The following is a 19,768-nucleotide window of genomic DNA, read 5'->3' as shown; positions in this document are numbered from 1 at the left end:
GTACATCGCAAACTAATAACAGCGCATGGATCATATGTAATTGAGGAGTAGTGACATAATAAAAACATTGTTTATTTATATAATTTTTATGAATTATACCACTTTTTGTTGACATATATAGATATATGCATGTGATATATAATAATAACATTGTTTATTATGTCATTTCTTCATAGTGACATATATGATCAATGTTGGGCTATTAGTTTGGGGCGCACAATTTTTTATTTTTTTTAAGTATGCGGTTTACAAAGTTTACTTTAGCTTTTGAGTTTTTCTAGGGATGATGTTAGTAGCAATGTCGCATCAGGGATCCAAAACCTGATGCAGCGGTACATTCCCACACACTTGTCCAACACCATTAAATAATCTCAATCCATTCTTTCAATTATCGTTGTGAATTCAGATGAAAATAAGTCATATATGGAATGACCTTCTCCCCGTCAATCCAAGTTTGGCTTTGCACCAAAAGCATCATGAAATCCATCATAGCCAAAAGCTCCAAGAGACTGGTGCCCCACGTACTCTCTTTTTCCACAAAAGGTGTGTTTATTTTATTTGACTTGGAATGAGTTTGATGGAATTTTGATTTCAAAATAAAACACGCTTTCCATCTCATGGATGACTATTGTACTTTGATAAATATGAAGGATGGATAATAATAATTTCAAACTACTAGAAAAATTCAATAGGGCTATAAAAATTATGTGGTTTGTTGGGAGGGTAGGTTAGATTAGGTTAGGACATTCAATGGGTTTTTGGGAAGAAGGCTTGGCCTCAATATGATATGATAGTTGTTTTGTGCCTAACTTGATGTAGGTTCGAGAATGAGAATATAGTAAAAACTATATTACTTTACAACTAGATTAAATTAATACTCAAATCACGGATGACATGTGTAGTTATTTGAATTTTTTTTAAGTTTGAACAAACAACATATCATGCACTAGATTTTATTATTATATATCTAATGCTCATTTATTCATAAAATAAACTTTAAAACACCATGGGGGCACACACTTGTGATGGATATTGAGAGTGAATTTCTATGAATATCATATTTCACAAAAGGTTAACATCATATATTTTGATAATTACTTAGTTTTCACTAGTTTATTTTAAAGCTCAGTTGTTGAGAAACAAAAAATAAAGAAAGGACTACGAGGTGCAGGCTACTTACACGGTGGGAAATATGATGTGTCAACATCACTATAGACATTAGATAATGCTAAACTCAATTAGTATTAATTAGATAAACACATTAATAAGATTATTAATGAATGTAATATTCATGAATATCACTCTTTTATTTTTCTAATTCTAATTTTCATCATTTTCCCTTGAAGTGATTGAAAGGATCACTAGGAGTTTGATGCATAGAGTAAGGTGGTGGGGTATTTTCCATTGTAAAGCGTCATCGTTTGGTGGAGAGTTCTCAACTTCTCACTGATGGACGAGGTTCCAGTTGGTTTTCATGGAAAATTCTTGTCTCAGACAACGGTATGTTGTCACATTTGGATCTGATGGTTTTGAAGGTCCACATGGTTCTTGAAGCGACTTCATAACAATTAGATGTCGTGAAAAGGATGAATGTATGGGAATGGAAGGGGAGGAGGAGCGGTATTTAAGGTTCCCTCCGAAAATATTTAATGGATTTATATGGATGTGTGAGGATGTGCCATTGCATCAGGTTTTGGAGCCCTGATGTAGTGGCACTCCATACTTCATCACCTAGAAAAAATAAAAACCAATAGTCGACATTGCAAACAACAATAACTTTTACAAATTTTTTGTTATGACACAAACAAATACCAATGCATGGATGATATATGTCATTGTGGAGCAGTGAAACAATAACAACATTGGTTATATATAATTTTTTGAATTATACCACGTTTCGTTGACATATATAAATTTATGCATGCGATATATAATAATAACAACATTTTTTATTATGTCATTGATCCACAATGACATATATAATCGGTGTTGGGCTATTAGTTTGGGGCATACAAAATTTCAAAAAACAAAATTGTGGTTTGCAAAGTTGTAATTAACCATCTCAAATTATAAGGGAACATAAGAATATTAGCATGTATCACGCTAGTATACATACTAGCTGATATTGAAAAAAATCTCTAAGTATAGGGTAATGAATTGATTTATGAAGTAAATAGCTAACTCAGCAGTTTATGATGAATATGTCGAGCAGGGTACTTAATATGTATACCACCATTATAATATACAATTAATACATTATTCAACAATAACGTAAATACAATAGATTATGAATTAAATTAGATTTATAAATTAAATAAATTTATAAAATAAGAATTAAATTAACATACTTTTATAAAAGTATAAGTTTAATTAAATAGTATTAAATTTTTTAAATAAAGGTTGAAAGCTCTTGAATGATTTGTTAACCAAATAAGATATAAAACTATGTTCGTCACTCATTACCCTTATAAAACTTCACTGCCTCTTCAAACCCTTCGAGATATCGGGTGACCATTCTAGGCTTCCACGTGCTGGAGGGTAGGGAATATAGAAGATCTGGTTGGAGGTTAAGACGATGGTATAGGGGTTATAAGGAGAGGGAATAACACACAGAATAGGGGGCAAGAGTTTGGATTCTTTCACAGATAGAGAAGGAATTTCCAAGGAAGCCACTGGAAGAGGGGAATATTGAGCCTTGATTATTCTTGGATTTTTGGGCACAGGGGCTAGACGACCTCTATTTTGAAGTCTTATCGATTTGGGAACCAAATATGTTGATCCCATATAGGCTGGGAGGAAAAGGGGTCGGTTTGGTTGCCGGCGTGGGAGCAACAATAGACGGAAAACACCTTCAAATGATATTTTTAGGTAAGTACATGCAATGAATTGTCAAATTTAGGTTCTCTTGTTAAATTTTAAAATTAGGGCATTAAAATTTGATGTTAGTTGTCGAATTTTAGTTTCTCTGGTTAATTTCAAAAATTAGGGCTTTATATTTTGGTATCAAATCCATTTCAAAACATTTGAGACCTTTCAAGTCCTACATACATCAGAATTTCGAAAGGAGCTAGGGCTTAAACCATTAAAATTTTGGGCTATAAAATTAGGACTTTACATGGATACCGATATAAATTCTATTATTTTCTTAAGATTGTTGATACATGATACTAATATGAATTATTAATTTATGTTACAGATGTGATATCTATAAAAAAAAATTATTTTACATATCAACATGGATGATGAGATGGAAATAAAAGAATGACTACATTTGACTACTTAAAATGAAAACTAACTTATAGATATATGGGATGGAGATAGCCAAATACGTTATATGAACTCAAAGATCAATATCATAGATAGAAACATATTTGGAATGCATGGAGACTCGTATTTGAATACAATTGGATCTGAATATATTGATGCATATGTTATAATGTGTGAACTAGTGTTGTCATTGCAAATGGTATCATTACCAAATCAACCCTTGTGATGACAAAACCACAAGAATAGTTGAGGCTCAACAAGATTCCATAATAGGGTGCTGACCCTAGTCTTAATAGGAGGGGTGGATGTGTTCTCCACCGTTTATCCTCCAAAACCTAGAGTCATGGGAGGATTGTCTGAGTCACACTCTCCTAGAAGTTTGATGATGAATATTAGATGTCTACTGGGAAATTAGATCGATGTAGTTGACTTTGTCACCCTTGAGGTTTGTGAATGGATAGATCAATATAGTTTACACCAAGGCATATCCCAATAGAGGGCAGATAGAATGGGAGCAAAAGAGATTACGAAGGATTAGGGAAAATTTTATCGATGGAAGTTTATTTTAGAGTTTAGAAAATTTGGCGAATAATACTAGTCCCTAATATGCAAATTGTAAAGCATCTAATGTTTTTTTTTCATATTTAGATTTCTAATTACTTTATACTAATCCATATAAATTTTTGGCGATTATCAAGGTAAAATAATTTTATACTATAATATTTGGGTGAATTATTTTTAGAAAAAAAGGAACTAGGAAATGTTTTTTTGGAAAAAATATGGAAATTAGCCCACCTACAAATATTAGCCCTTAAAATTTTCCGTGGGAAGGATGGGATGATTCTAGAATAGCTTAGGAGCCTAATTGGACATGGCATGACTATTAAAATTGTAAACGTATAAATGTTCAAAACACAAATTTTAAAGTGTCTTCACATTGAATGAGAATTCAATCACAGGATGTAGCCCTTACACGATTATACTAATCATTGAAATAATTTCTAATGTACTATGCAAATCCTAACTTTGGGATGAAGTTTCCTAGGGGGGGTGTATGTAATTACCCATCTCGAATTAAAATGGAGCATAGGAATATTAACATGTATCACACTAGTATACATACTAGCTGATATTGAAAAAAATGTCTAAATATAGGGTAATGAATTGATTTGTGAAGTAAATACCTAACTCACCAGAGTATGGTGAATATGTCGAGCGGGGCACTTAATATGTATACCACCATTATCATATATAATTACATTATTCAATAATAACGTAAATACAATAGATTATGAATTAAATTAGATTTGTAAATTAAATAAATTTATAAAATAAGAATTTAATTAACACACTTTAATACAATTATAGGTTTAATTAAATAGTATTAATGTTTTTAAATAGTGGTTGAAAATTATTGAATGATTCGTTAACCAAATAAGATATAAACCTATGTTCGTTGCTCATTATCCTTATAAAATTTGACCGCCTCTTCAGACCCTTCGAGATACCGGGTGATTGTTATAGATAATTTTGTCACAACCGATCAATAATCCTCCTAATGGGATCAATCAACATCCTATTCCCCCTTGTCATCATCTTGCACAAAGACCTAATAATATCTCTTTCATTCCCTAGACTTTCTGCTTGAAACTGCAGCATCTGAGCTAGTTTTAGGACCAATGCATCCTGGCCTCTTGATGGACAACATTCACTTACAAGTTGCTTCACTGTGGCATGTGTTGATCACCTACAAGTTGCTCCCATTTTCACTTGAGTTGGTTCTATAAATTTGGGAAAACTGAGATAAACTATGGAAGCCTCCTCTTCCAGAAGCTTCTAGAATTTGTTACTACCATTTACCTCAGATAAAACATTTGGATCCTATCCTACCTTACTTTGGAGTTTCCATCCCATATCCTTTGATCCCATCCTCCCATCAAAGGTGGATCTAAAACCTTAAATTGGTAATTTGATAAGAACTTTCAACATACCCCACTCCTTTATATATTTACAACCTTCCATATGCAAGGGGTTGGATTTTTGGAAAGTGATTTTACCCTTATTCTGTTATGGTGAGAGGTTTCATTTCATGCATTTAGGGTGATTGGAGGTGCACATTGTGACAAGGAAATGATAAGTTAGCCTTGGAGGAGCTCTTCTACAAGATCCATACCTATTTCTGGTTGTAAACTCCTTCCATTTATATTAATTCAAATAATTCTATCTTTTTCCTATATGTGATATTGTCATTTCATATATTTCAATACCATGTTGATCTATTGACTATAGTATCTAGATGATATTGCATAGATCTCATAGTTTCTTGGCTTGTATTATCTGACTATGCATGTTCTAATTTTGGCAATCGGAGCTAGAATTGGAGCATTCAAGCTAAAGAAGGAGCGAAGCCTGCGACAGATTCTAGGCAAGCTTCATTTTTTCATCTATTTACTTTAAGGAAAGCATTGGGTTCCTTGTCTCTCCATTGTTCTAGGTTATCCACCAAACCTAGGGGAGATACTTTTGTCTACAATCGTAAATCCCGTATAAGAGTGACCATTATAGGTTTCCACGTGTTGGAGGGTAGGGAATATAGAAGAACTTTTTGGAGGCTAAGACGGTGGTGTGGGGGATACAAGGAGAGGTAATAGCACATAGAATGAGGGGGAAGAGATTGAATTATTTCACAAACAGAGAAAGACTTTTTGAGGAAGCCACTAACAGAGAGAAAAATTGAGCCATGATTGTTCTTAGAGCTTTGGGCATGGGTCCAAAAGACCTCCATTTTGAAGTTTTCTGAATCTAGGAATCGGATAATTTGATACCATATAGGTTAAGAGGAAAATGGGTTGGTTTAGTAGTAGGAGCGGAAGCAACAACAAACCCGAAATGCCTTCAAATGAGATTTTTAGGTAATTACTTGCAAATGAATTATTAAATTTAGGTTCTCTGGTTAAATTGTAAAATTAGGGCATTAAAATTTAGTAAAATGTTAATTATTGAAATCTAACCAAATAAAATAAAATTTCAAAAATTAGGGCTTTACTAAATTTTAACACCTTAATTTTACAATTTAACCCAAGAACCTAAATTTAACAACTCATTTGCAAGTACTTACTTGAAAATCACATTTGGAAGTGTTTCTAGTCTATTGTTTCTCCCACTCCCCCTACCAAACCGACCCCTTTTCACCCTAGCATATCTGGGATCAATCTATCCATTTCTTAGATCCAGAAGACTTCAAAATGGAGGCCTTCTGGTCACCGTGCCCAAAGTTCCATGAACAATCAAGGCTCAATCTTCCTCTCTGTCAGTGGCTTCCTCGGAAATTACTTTTCTATCTATGAAATACTCCAAACTGCTTCCCCCATTCTATATGTTATTCCCTCTCCTTATATCCCCCACACCACCATCTTAGCCTCCAATGAGGTCTTATGTATTCCCTGCGCTTTGGCACTTGGAAACCTAGAATGGTCACATGATATCTCAAAGGGTCTGAAGAGGTGGTAAAATTTTATAAGGGTAATGAGTGACAAACATAGGTTTATATATTATTTTTTTAACGAATCATTCAATAATTTTTAGCCTTTATTTAAAAACTTTAATACTATTGAATTAAACTTATACTTTTATTAAAGTGTGTGAATTTAATTTTTATTTTGTAAATTTATTTAATTTATAAATCTAATTTAATTCATAATCTATTGTATTTAATTTATTATTGAATAATGTATTAATTATATATTATAATGGTGGTATACATATTAAGTACCCCACTCGACATATTCATCATACTCTGGTGAGTTAGGTATTTACTTCACAAATCAATTCATTACGCTATACTTAGACATTTTTCCCAATATTAGCTAGTATGTATACTAGTGCGATGCATGCTAATATTCCTACTCTCCCTTTTAATTCGAGATGGGTCATTATAAATGTTTATTGTGGATTCTGAGTTTTTCTCAAGATAATGTCAACAATACCGCCGCATTAAGGCTCCAAAAATCGATGCAGTGGTACATCCCCACATGCTTGTTCAATGCTATTGAATGATCTCGGTCCATTCTTTCAATTCCTGCTATGAATTTGGATGACAATAAGTTAGATATGTAACAATATGCTCTTTGTCAATCCAAGTTCGGATCTACACAAAAATCGTCATGACATTCACCATAGTTAGAAGCTCTAAGAGACTAGTGTCCCAGGTAACTCCTTTTTTCGTGGTAGGTTTGCTTAGTTTCTTTAACTTGGAACAAATTTGATGGAATTTTTATTTCAAAATAACTCACTTTCCATCTCATGGATGACTATTCTACTTTGATAAATACAAATGGATTATAATAACTTCAAGTTGCTAGTAAAACTCAATAGTGCTATGAAATATTATATGGTTTATTGGGAGGGTAGGCTAGATTAGGTTGAGGGAATTTCAATGGTTTTGTGGGAAGAAGGTGTGGCCTCAATATAATATGATAGTTTCCTTGCCTTTAACTTGATGTAGGTTCAAGATAAGAATATAGTAAAAACTATATTACTTTATAGCTAGATTAGATTAATACTTAGATCATCGATGACATGTGTAGTTATTTAAACAAAAATTAGTTTGAACAAACTACATCTCATGCACTAGATATTATTATTATATATAATACTATTTTATTCATAAAATACACTTTAGAAAACCATGGGGGAACACACTTTACTGATATTGAGATTGAATTTCTATGAATATCATATTTCACCAAAGGCTAACATCATATGTTTTGATAATTATTTGGTTTTTAATGGTTTATTTTAAAGGTTGGTTGGTTGATAACCAAATAAAAAAAGGACTAATTGTTGGGGGCTACTGACACAGTGGGAAATATGATGTGTCAACATATATGAGCACATAAGATCATGTTAAACTCAACTACTCTTTATTAAATAAAGACATTAATAAAATTAATAATAATGAAGACACTATTCATGAATATCAATCTTCTATTTTTCTAAGTCTAAATTTCATCACTATCCCGTGAAGTATTCAAAGGATCATGGGGAGTCTAATGCACAAGGGAAGGTGATTGGATATTTGCCACTACAAAATGATGCCATTTGGTGGGGAGTTCTCAACGTTTCACCGAAAAATGAGGTTCCAGTTGGTTTTCATGGCAATTTATTTTCTCGAATGGTTGTATGTTGGCTCGTATGGATCTGACAGTTGTGAAGGGCCACATGGTTCCCAAAGTGAATTGAGAACTGGTGGATCTCGGGAAAAGAATGAGTGTATGGGAATCGCAAGCGAGGAGGAGCAGTATTTAAGAAACTCTCCGACAATATTTAATGGCATATTACAAGAATGTGAGGATGTGTCGTCACATCCGGTTTTGGAGCCCTGATGCAACGACACTCCCTATGTCATCACCTTGAAAAAATAAAAACCCATAGTTGACATTGCAAACAACAATAATTTTTTGCAAAATTTTTGGTACGGTGCAAATTAGTACCAACAAATGGATCATATATGTCATTGCATAGTAGTGACATAATAAAAAAATATATTTATATAATTGTTGTGAATTATACCATTTTTTGTTGTATATATAAATTTATGCATGTGATTTATAATAATAACATCATTGTTTATTATGTCACTGCTCCATAATGACATATATGATTGGCGTTGGGATATTAGTTTGGGGCGTACAAAAAATTTTAAAAATAATAATTGTGGTTTGAAAATTTGTAATGACCCATATCGAATTAAAACGGAGCATAGGAATATTAGCATACATCGCATGTATCATACCAATATACATACTAGCTGATATTGAAAAAAATGTCTAAGTATAGGGTAATGAATTGATTTGTGAGGTAAATACCTAACTCGCGAGAGTATGATGAATATGTTGAGTGAATTACTTAATATGTATACCACAATTATAATATATAATTAATACATTATTCAATAATAAATTAAATACAATATATTATGAATTAAAATAGATTTATAAATTAAATAAATTTATAAAATAAGAATTAAATTAAAACACTTTAATAAAAGTATAAGTTTAATTAAATAGTATTAAAGTTTTTAAATAGAGGTTTAAAATTCTTGAATGATTCGTTAACCAAATAAGATATAAACCTATGTTTGTCACTCACTACCCTTATAAAATTTGATCGCCTTTTCAGACCATTCAAGATACCAGGTGACCATTCTAAGTTTCCACATGCCAGAGGGAAGGGAATACAGAAGACCTTTTTCGAGGCTAAGGCAATGGTGTGGGGGATATAAGGATAGGTAATAGAACATAGAATGAGGCAGAAGAGTTTGAAGTATTTCACATACGGAAAAGGAATTCTGAGGAAGCCACTGATAGAGAGGAAGATTGAGCCTTAATTGTTCTTGGAGCTTTGGGAACAAATGCGAGCAGACCCCCATTTTGAAGTCTTTTGGATATGGGAAGTGGATAGGTTGATCCCTGATAAGTTGGGAAGAAAATGGGTTGGTTTGGTAGCAGGTGTGGGAGAAACAACAAACAAAAAATTCCTTCAAATGTGATTTTCAGGTAAGTACTTACAAATGAATTGTTAAATTTAGGTTCTCTGATATTGTAAAATTAGGGCATTAAAATTTAGTAAAGCCATAACTTTTGAAATTTAACCAAAGCAACTAAAATTTCAAAAATTATGGCTTTACTAAATTGTAATGCCCTAATTTTACAATTTAACTAGAGAACCTAAATTTAACAATTCATTTGCAAGTACCTACCTGAAAATATTGTTTGAAGGCATTTTGGGTTTGTTTTTTCCCCTATTCTTGCTACCAAACTGAACTCCTTTCCTCCTATCCTATCAGGGATCACCCTATCTGGTTCCCACATCCAAAATAATTCAAAATGGAGGCCTTTTAGCCCCCATGCCCAAATCTCCAAGAACATCCAAAATAATTCAAAATGGAGGCTTTTTAACCCCCGTGCCCAAATCTCCAAGAACATCCAAAATAATTCAAAATGGAGGCTTTTTAACCCCCGTGCCCAAATCTCCAAGAACAACCAAGGCTCAATCTTCCTCCTTGTCAGTGTCTTCCTCGAAAATTTCTTCTCCATATTTGAAATAATCCAAACTCTTCCCTCCAATTCTATGTTTTATTCCCTCTCCTTATATCCCCCAAACCATCGTATTAAACTCCAACAAAGTCTTATGTAGTCCCTTCCCTCCGACACGTGGAAACCTAGAATGATCACTTGGTATTTCGAAGCGTCTAAAGAGGTGATCAAATTTTATAAGGGTAAAGAGTGATGAACATAGATTTATATATTGTTTGGTTAATGAATCCTTCAAGAATTTTCAACCTTTATTTAAAAACTTTAATACTATTGAATTAAACTTATACTTTTATTAGAGTGTGTTAATTTAATTTTTATTTTATAAATTTATTTAATTTATAAATCTAGTTTAATTCATAATCTATTGTATTTACTTTATTATTGAATAATGTATTAATTATATATTATAATGGTGGTATACATATTAACTACCCCGCTCGACGTATTCATCATACTCTGGTGAGTTAGGTATTTACTTCATAAATCAATTGATTACCTTAGACATTTTTTTCAATATCATCTAGTATGTATACTAGTGTGATACATGCGATGCATGCTAATATTCCTATGCTCCCTTTTAGTTCGATAAGGATCATTACAAAAGTTTACTTTTGATTTTGAATTTTTCTCAGGATGATGTCAACATTTTTTGAGCATTGGGGCTCCAAAACCCGATGCAATGACACATCCCCACATGCTTTTCCAATGCCATTAATTGATCTCCATCCATTGTTTCAATTCCCACTATGAATTTGGATGAAAAGAAGTTAGATATGGAACAACCCACTCTCTTTCAATTCAAGTTCAGCTCTGCACCAAAAGCGTCACGACATTCACCATAGCTAGAAGCTCTAAGAGACTAGTGCCCCAGGTGACTCCTTTTGTCATGGTAAGCTTGCTTATTTTGTTGGAATTCGAAAAAAATTGGTGGAGTTTTGATTTCAAAATAAAACTCGCTTTCCATCTCATGGATGACTATTCTACTTTGATAAATACAATGGATGGATATAATAATTTCAAGTTTCTAGTAAAACTCAATAGGGCTATCAAATATAATGTGGTTTTTTGGGAGGGTAGGCTAGATTATGTTGAGGGAAGTTCAATGGTTTTGTGGGAAGAAGACGTGGCCTCAATATGATATGATAGTTCCCTTTCCCTTAACTTGAAGTAGGTTCGAGAATAAGAATATAGTAAAAACTATATTACTTTAGAGCTAGATTAAATTAATACTCAGATCATTGATGACATGTGTAGTTATTTAAAAAAAAAAATGTTTGAACAAACTACATCTCATGCACTAGATATTATTATTATTATATATAATACTCTTTTATTCGTAAAATACACTTTAGAAATCCATGGGGACACACACTTGAATGATATTGAGAGTGAATTGTTATGAATATCATATTTCACCAAAGGTTAACATCATATGTTTTGATAATTATTTGGTTTTTAATGGTTTATTATAAATGTCAGTTGGTTGATAGCCAAATAAAGAAATGACTAATAGTTGGGGGCTACTTACATTGTGGGAAATACTACATGTCAACATAGATATACATATAAGATAATGTTAAACTCAATTAATCTTAATTAAATAAACACATTAATAAGATTAATAATATTGAACATATTATTCATGAATATCAATCTTTTATTTTTCTAATTCTAAATTTCATCAATGTCCCTTGAAGTATTAAAAGGACCATGGGGATTTTGATGCACAAAGGAAGGTGATTGGGTCTTTTCTGTTGCAAAAGGATGTCATTTGTCAGGGAGTTCTCAACTTCTCACCAATGAATGAGGTTCCAATTAGTTTTCAAGGAAATTTATTGTCTCAAAAGACTGTGTTGGCCCATATAGAAATGACGGTTGTGAAGGCCCACATGGTTCCTGAAGTGACTTGAGAACCGTTGGATGTCATGAAAAGGATGAATGTATGGGAATGGAAGGTGAGGAGGAGCAGCATTTAAGGCACTCTTTGGAAATATTTAATGGAATTGTACAATCATGTGAGGCTATGTCACCGCATCAAGTTTTGGAGAAAAGAAGCAGCAACGCTCGATACGTCATTGCCTTGAAAAAATAAAAACCCATAGCGACATTACAAACAACGATAATTTCTTGCAAAAATTTTGGTACAACGAAATTAATACCAACAAATGGATCATATATTTCATATCAACATCGTTTATTTATATAATTGTTGTGAATTATACCACTTTTTGTTGCCATGTATAATTTGTGCAAGCAATGTATAATAATAACAACATTATTTATTATGTCATTACTCCACAATGACCTATATGATCGGTGTTGGTCTATTAGTTTGGTGCATACAAAAAAAAATATGTGTTTTGCAAAGTTGTAATGATGCATCTCAAATTAAAAGGGAGCATAAGAATATTAACATCCATCGCATGTATTTCTCTAGTATATATACTAGGTGATATTCAAAAAAAGTCTAAGTACAGGGTAAAGAATTGATTTATGAAGTAAATACCTAACTCACTAGAGTATGATGAATATATTGAGTGGGGTGCTTAATATGTTTACCACCATTATAATATATAATTAATACATTATTCAATAATAAAGTAGATACATTAGATTATAAATTAAATTAGTATAAATTAAATAAATTTATAAAATAAGAATTAAATTAACACAATTTAATAAAAGTATAAGTTTAATTAAATAGTATTAAAGTTTTTAAATAAAGATTGAAAATCCTTGAATGATTTGTTAATCAAATAAAATATAAACCTATGTCTGTCACTTATTACCCTTATAAAATTTGACCGCCTCTTTAGATCCTTCGAGATACCAGGTGACCATTCTAGGTTTTCATGTACCGGAAGGCATGGAATACATAATACTTCGTTGGAGGCTAAGACAATGGTGTAAGGGATATAAGGAGAGGTAATAGCACGTATAACGAGGGGGGAGAGTTTGAAGTCTTTCACATACAAAGAAGCAATTTCTGAGGAAATCATTGACAGAGAGGAAGATTGAGCCTTGATTGTTCTTGGAGCTTTGGGCACAGAGGCTAGAAGACCACCATTTTGAAGTCTTTTGGATCTTGGAAGTGGATAGGTTGATCCCATATAGGCTAGGAGGAAAATGGGTTTGGTTATGTAGTAGGAGTAGGAGCAACAACAAACCAAGAATGCCTTTAAATGAGATTTTCAAGTACTTGCAAAAGAATTGTTAAATTTAAGTTCTCTCGTTAAATTGTAAAATTAGGGCATTAAAATTTAGTAAAGCCCTAATTTTTTAAATTTAATCAAACAAACCAAAATTTCAAAAATTGGGGTTTTACTAAATTTTAGTTCCCTAAATTTACAATTCAACCAGAGAACCTAAATTTAACAATTCAATTGCAAGTACTTACCTAAAAATCTCATTTGAAGGTATTTTTGGTATGTTGTTGCTCCAACTCCTGCTACCTAACTGGCCCCTTTTCCTCCTAGCCTATATGGGATCAACCTATCCAGTTCCCGGATCTAGAAGTCATCAAAATGGAGGCCTTTTGACCCCCATGCCCAAAGCTCCAAGAATAATCAAGGCTCAATCTTCCTCTCTGTCAATGGCTTCCTCATAAATTCCTTCTCTATCTCTGAAATCCTCCAAAGTCTTCACCCTCGTTCTTTGTGTTATTCCCTCTCCTTATATCCCCGACACCATTGTCTTAGCCTCCAACAAGGTCTTTTGTGTTCTTTGCCCTCTGGCACGTGGAAACCTAGAATGGTCACCTAGTATCTCGAAGGGTTTGAAGAGGCGGTCAAATTTTATAAGGGTAATGAGTAATGAATATAGGTTTATATATTATTTGGTTAATGAATCATTCATTGATTTTCAACCTTTATTTAAAAACTTTAATACTATTTAATTAAACTTATACTTTTTCTTTTTGTAAACTTGGTAGGACTCTCTGATTTTTTAGTTTTACATGTCCATTATTCACCCTGCTATGGGGGGAGGGTAGCACAAAATTTGAACCCAAGGTCTCCGGTTCGATGAGACTTCATTCCACGGCCATCGCCACCTGAGCTACCCTAGGCAGACAATTAAGATTATACTTTTATTAAAGTGTGTTAATTTAATTTAATTTTTTAAATTTATTTAATTTATAAATCTAATTTATTTAATAATTTATTGTATTTACTTTATTATTAAATAATGTATTAATTAAATGTTATAATGGTGATATAAATATTAAGTACCCCACTCGACATATTCATCATACTCTAGTGAGTTAGGTATTTACTTCACAAATCAATTCATTACCCTATACTTAGACATTTTTTCCAATATTAACTAGTATGTATACTAGTTCGATACATGCGATGCGTGCTAATATTCCTATTCTCGCTTTTAATTCGAGATGGGTCATTACAAATGTTTACTTTGGATTTTGAGTTTTTCTCAAGATATGTCAACAATACCGCCACATTGAGGCTCCAAAAATTGATGCAGTGGTACATCCCCACACGCTTGTTCAATGCTATTGAATGATCTCAGTCCATTCTTTCAATTCCCGCTATGAATTTGGATGACAATAAGTTAGATATGTAACAATATGCTCTCTGTCAATCCAAGTTCGGATCTGCACCAAAATCGTCATGACATTCACTAGTCTATACTTAGACATTTTTTCAATATCATCTAGTATGTATACTAGTGCGATACATGCGATGCATGCTAATATTCTTATGCTCCCTTTTAATTTGATATTTACAAAAGTTTACTTTGGCTTTTTAGTTTTTCTCTGGATGATGTCAACAATGTTGTCAATTCCAGGTTCCAAAACCCGATGCGGCGGCACATCCCCACATGCTTGTCCATTGTTAAATGATCTTGGTCCATTCTTTCAATGCCCACTATGAATTTGGATGAAAATAAGTTAGATATGGAAAAATATTTTCTATGTCAATCCAAGTTCAACTCTGCACCAAAAGTGTCATGACATTTGCCATAGCTGGAAGCTCTAAGAGACTAGTGCCCAAGGTAATTCCTTGTGTCGTGGTAGGCTTGCTTAGTTTGTTTGAATTGGAACAAGTTTGATAGAATTTTGATTTCAAACTAAAACTCGCTTTCCACCTCATGGATCACTATGGATAATAATAACTTCAAGTTGCTAGCAAAAATCAATAGGGCTATCAAATATTATGTGGTTTGTTGGGAGGGTAGGCTAGATTAGGTTAAGAGAATTTTAATGGTTTTGTGGGAAGAAGGTGTGGCCTCAATATGATATGATAGTTTCAATGCCCTTAACTTGATGTAAGTTCGAGAATAAGAATATACTAAAAACTATATCACTTTAAAGCTATATTAAATTAATACTCAGATCATTGATGACATGTGTAATTATTTATATAAAAAATCAGTATAAACAAACTACATCTCATGCACTAAATATTATTATTATATATATAATATTTTATTCATAAAATACACTTTTGAAAACCATGAGGACACACAATTGTCTGGTATTGAGAGAGAATTTCTATAAATATCATATTTCACCAAAGGTTAACATCATATGTTTCAATAATTATTTAGTTTTTAATGGTTTATTTTAAAGGCCAGTTGGTTGATAACCAAATAAAGAAATGCCTAATAGTCGGGGGCTACTTACACAGTGGGAAATACAATGTGTCAACATAGATATACACATAAGGTAATGTTAAACTCAATTAGTATTAATTAAATAAACACATTAATAAGATTAGTAATAGTGAAGATATTATTCATGAATATCAATCTTTTATTTTTCGAATTCTAAATTTTATCACTGTCCCTTGAAGTATTAAAAGGATCATGGGGATTCTTATGCATAAAGGAAGGTGACTGGGTCTTTTTGTTGCAAAATGACACCATTTAGTGGGGAGTTCTCAACTTCGCACCAAATAATGAGGCTCCAGTTGGTTTTCATGGCCATTTAATGTATCGAACGACTGTATGTTGACCTAATTGGATCTGATGGTTCTGAAGGCCCAAATGGCTCTCGGAGTGACTTGAGAACCGTTGGATGTCATGAAAAGGATGAATATATGGTAATGGAAGACGAGGAGGAGCAGTATTTAAGACACACTTTGACAATATTTAATGCCATTGTATAGGCATGTGAGGATGCGTCGCCACATTGGGATTTGGAGCTCTGTTGACAATGTTATACCAACCAAAATTCAAGGGATCTCTCCAATATGTGATCCCAATTAGACCTCATGTCATTTGGGATAGGATCCCCATCTGTAATATGGCCAAGTTGTTGGTTATCTTAAAGATATGCATTGGCTCTAATTGTCAGCAAGAGAGCAGAATGCAAATGTGCCTTCAAAAAGAAAGGGGGGTGTGTCTGGTGAGTTTTCGCTCGTATGTGTGCCAAATATATTTCACTAATGAGGTGAGGAAAAGTGAGCCTCTAAGAGAGAGGTATTATTACCACCCTATTACATACACACATAAACGAGAAGGATTCGTACAACATCAAGCCGAATAGTCCACAGAGATGTGATGGTCGTTGCGACCAATGTAATTAGGAGGATATGTTTAATATCCAGTAGAATAGTCCATGAGGATGTGATAGAGGTAATATAAATTACAACACATTCTCAATATGATAAGTACCAAAATAATTGAAATAGTTCAACTACTTTAGCACAGATGAAAGAAAAAATGAATTACAAACATTCACAGAATAGTCTTACAAATATCCTTAATACATGCATGAAGAACGTGCTGGCACATAGGGATTCTTATATTAATTAAAATTTCCAAGACACACCACTAGATCCAATAGTGGAGCATTGGAGCCACTCCTTGCTCCTCAAAAGAGCTAGCTTATCTCTCTAATGAGGGTGTATATATAAAAATTAGGAAGTGATGCTTCACCTTCCTTATGACTCTTCATCTACCTTCATCAATGTTTGACTTTCTATGACTTTTCAACTTTACATGACTCTTGATATTCCATACATGTCCTATGGACTTCCACTTTAGAATACATTTTCGAAACACAATTTACATCATTAACCACAATGGTGTGGCATGTTAAAACTCATGACATGACACTACTAACATAGACTTTCTTGACGATGTGTCAATGTAAATCCACTGTTGCCACTGGGTGTTGTAGGTCTTCTTGTTTTCACCTCCACATGGCTTGGTGATAAGGGATCTTCAATGTTCTCAAGTCTTGAATGGTGATCACAAACTGATGTCCCTTTTCTTTCTCTTGATTGATCAACTTGAATATTCAGCTACAAGATGGTATTTCAACATGTTGTTCTCCTTCATCTCATTCTTCATCATCTCACAATGACATAATAAGGTACCTGTTCCTGCAATTCACTCATGATGAGACGAAATCAGTCTGAAAACCCCTTAGTATAAGATTGAGCATGTTGATCCATTGGCTAAGAAGAAACCAAACAGAATGTGGGGAAAAGGGCTCAGTGGTTGTACAATTGTGTTGTTCAAGAAGGAAAGGAGATCCTTGAGCCTTGAGACTACACATTGCATATTTCAAGCTGGGTTGAGGGGACAAACTACGCAATTCCTAGGGTCAGTGTGACAGGTTGAAAGGATGAGCACCGGGTGAGCACATTGCACAGTTATGGGAGACAAGAGAGGTTGGGATATTGCATAATTGCACATTTCATGAGCTCAAGGATGAGCTTGAGGCTAGAGACTATGCATTGTGCAGTTAAGGCTGGGCTGGGAGAAAAAATTGCGCAATTTTGGGAGTCAAGGTGAGGGCTTGAGCACAGAAACTGTGCAACGCAGTAGTCCTAGGAGACAGTAATGGCACATTGCATAGTGATAAGAGGAAATGTCACAAAAAGGACTAATACTATGCAGTGTGTTGTTCAGGGAGGCCAGGTGAAGCTAGGTTGATTGGTTGGGAATCTTTCTAGAAAATGGCTAAGTGTGGGATCGGTGAGGCTAATGTGAACAGTGATAAAACTTCTACTGTGATTACACACTTATAATACTTGATGACGCAACAACATAGATCATCTAGGACACATGACAATGCATTTCCCTCTGTGTGAGAAATTTGTGATAACTTTATGACAAGTGCAACACTTAAGATACACTTTGTGACAACCGTGATGAAACTTGTGTGGCAATGCTTAAAACTTTGGAAATGAGTGTGAAAAGTGTTTACATGGTTAGAAAAATTTATTTACACAAAGGTGACCTCTTGAAATCACCAGAACAAGCTTATATACATGATGCGACAACCAAGATGCAAAAAGACAACATTTTTCCTATCTTGCAAAGGGGACAAACACTCCTCAAGAAAACACACGGAATGAGTTTAAAATTTTGTGAAAAAAATGTACAAGACCAAAGAAGGCTCCAAAATTGAGCATAAGCCAAAACTTTAGAGGGTGTGATAGAAGCAGCAACACTTGGTGATGTTAGCACTCAGAATGAACCTCAAGGCTGAGAAGAGGTAACTCTAAGGTAACCACAGACCAAGCTTTCGATCTACCATCTAGCCCTGCCAGACCAGAGAGGGCTCTCTCTTTGCCAACAAGATGTGGCTGCAATAAATGAAATTTTAGGCTAGATACAGAGTGCGGGGATTTGTTAGAAGTTTTTGGGACGAAACAGCAAATGAGAAGACAATTGGGCTATGGAGTCGATGCTAGTTTCTCCCAGCAAACTTGGGGCAAAGTAAGTGCCATGTTCAGCCAGATAGAAGATTGAAAATGTGAGAAGAATAGGGGAGAAATCCCGCTGCCCTGCAGGCATCACTCAGGGGATGGATCTACATTAGCAGCGTTAGATGAAGAGAAACACGAGGTTGCTCAACAGAGCATCTAGCAAAGGATGAATTCTGCAAAGTCAACCATTACATCTGACAGTAAAATCATCATGAAAGGAGCATCATAGGGAATGGATTCCTAATACATCTCTTAGATAATGTTGTAACAAGGTAGAGAAAACAAAATATTAAGAGAATGACAGGAAAAACATATTGAACAATAAAAACCGTGATGGATCCTAGGACCAAAGGGAAAAAACTACTTTATTAAAATTATATTCAAGAAACTTTACACAGTGCCAAGAAACCTCTCTCTGCTGCAAAAATCAAACCTTTATCTTTTAAAAATAATCCTATATATACTAAATTACAAATGTATTTTTATTTCCTCAACATAGGAAATAGGAAATAATAAAATTAAATTAATAATAAAATCCTATTATAAAACAATATTATAAACTAATTTGCAACTAAAATCCCAAACTATCTCGAGAACCATGAGAAGTAGTTTTTGAAAACCCAAATTATGTGAAAGTTTGCCAAGTGGATTAATATTACTATATCTGCTCCTTCAGGTGTGGAACCATATTCCACAAAATCTTCCTTTTGACTGCCACCT

Source organism: Pinus tabuliformis, chromosome 1_1 (assembly GCF_031772625.1).
Source record: "Pinus tabuliformis cultivar Carrire ecotype Pingquan chromosome 1_1, CPIR1, whole genome shotgun sequence".
Taxonomy (NCBI): domain Eukaryota; kingdom Viridiplantae; phylum Streptophyta; class Pinopsida; order Pinales; family Pinaceae; genus Pinus; species Pinus tabuliformis.
Note: the sequence above shows the minus strand (reverse complement) of the source record.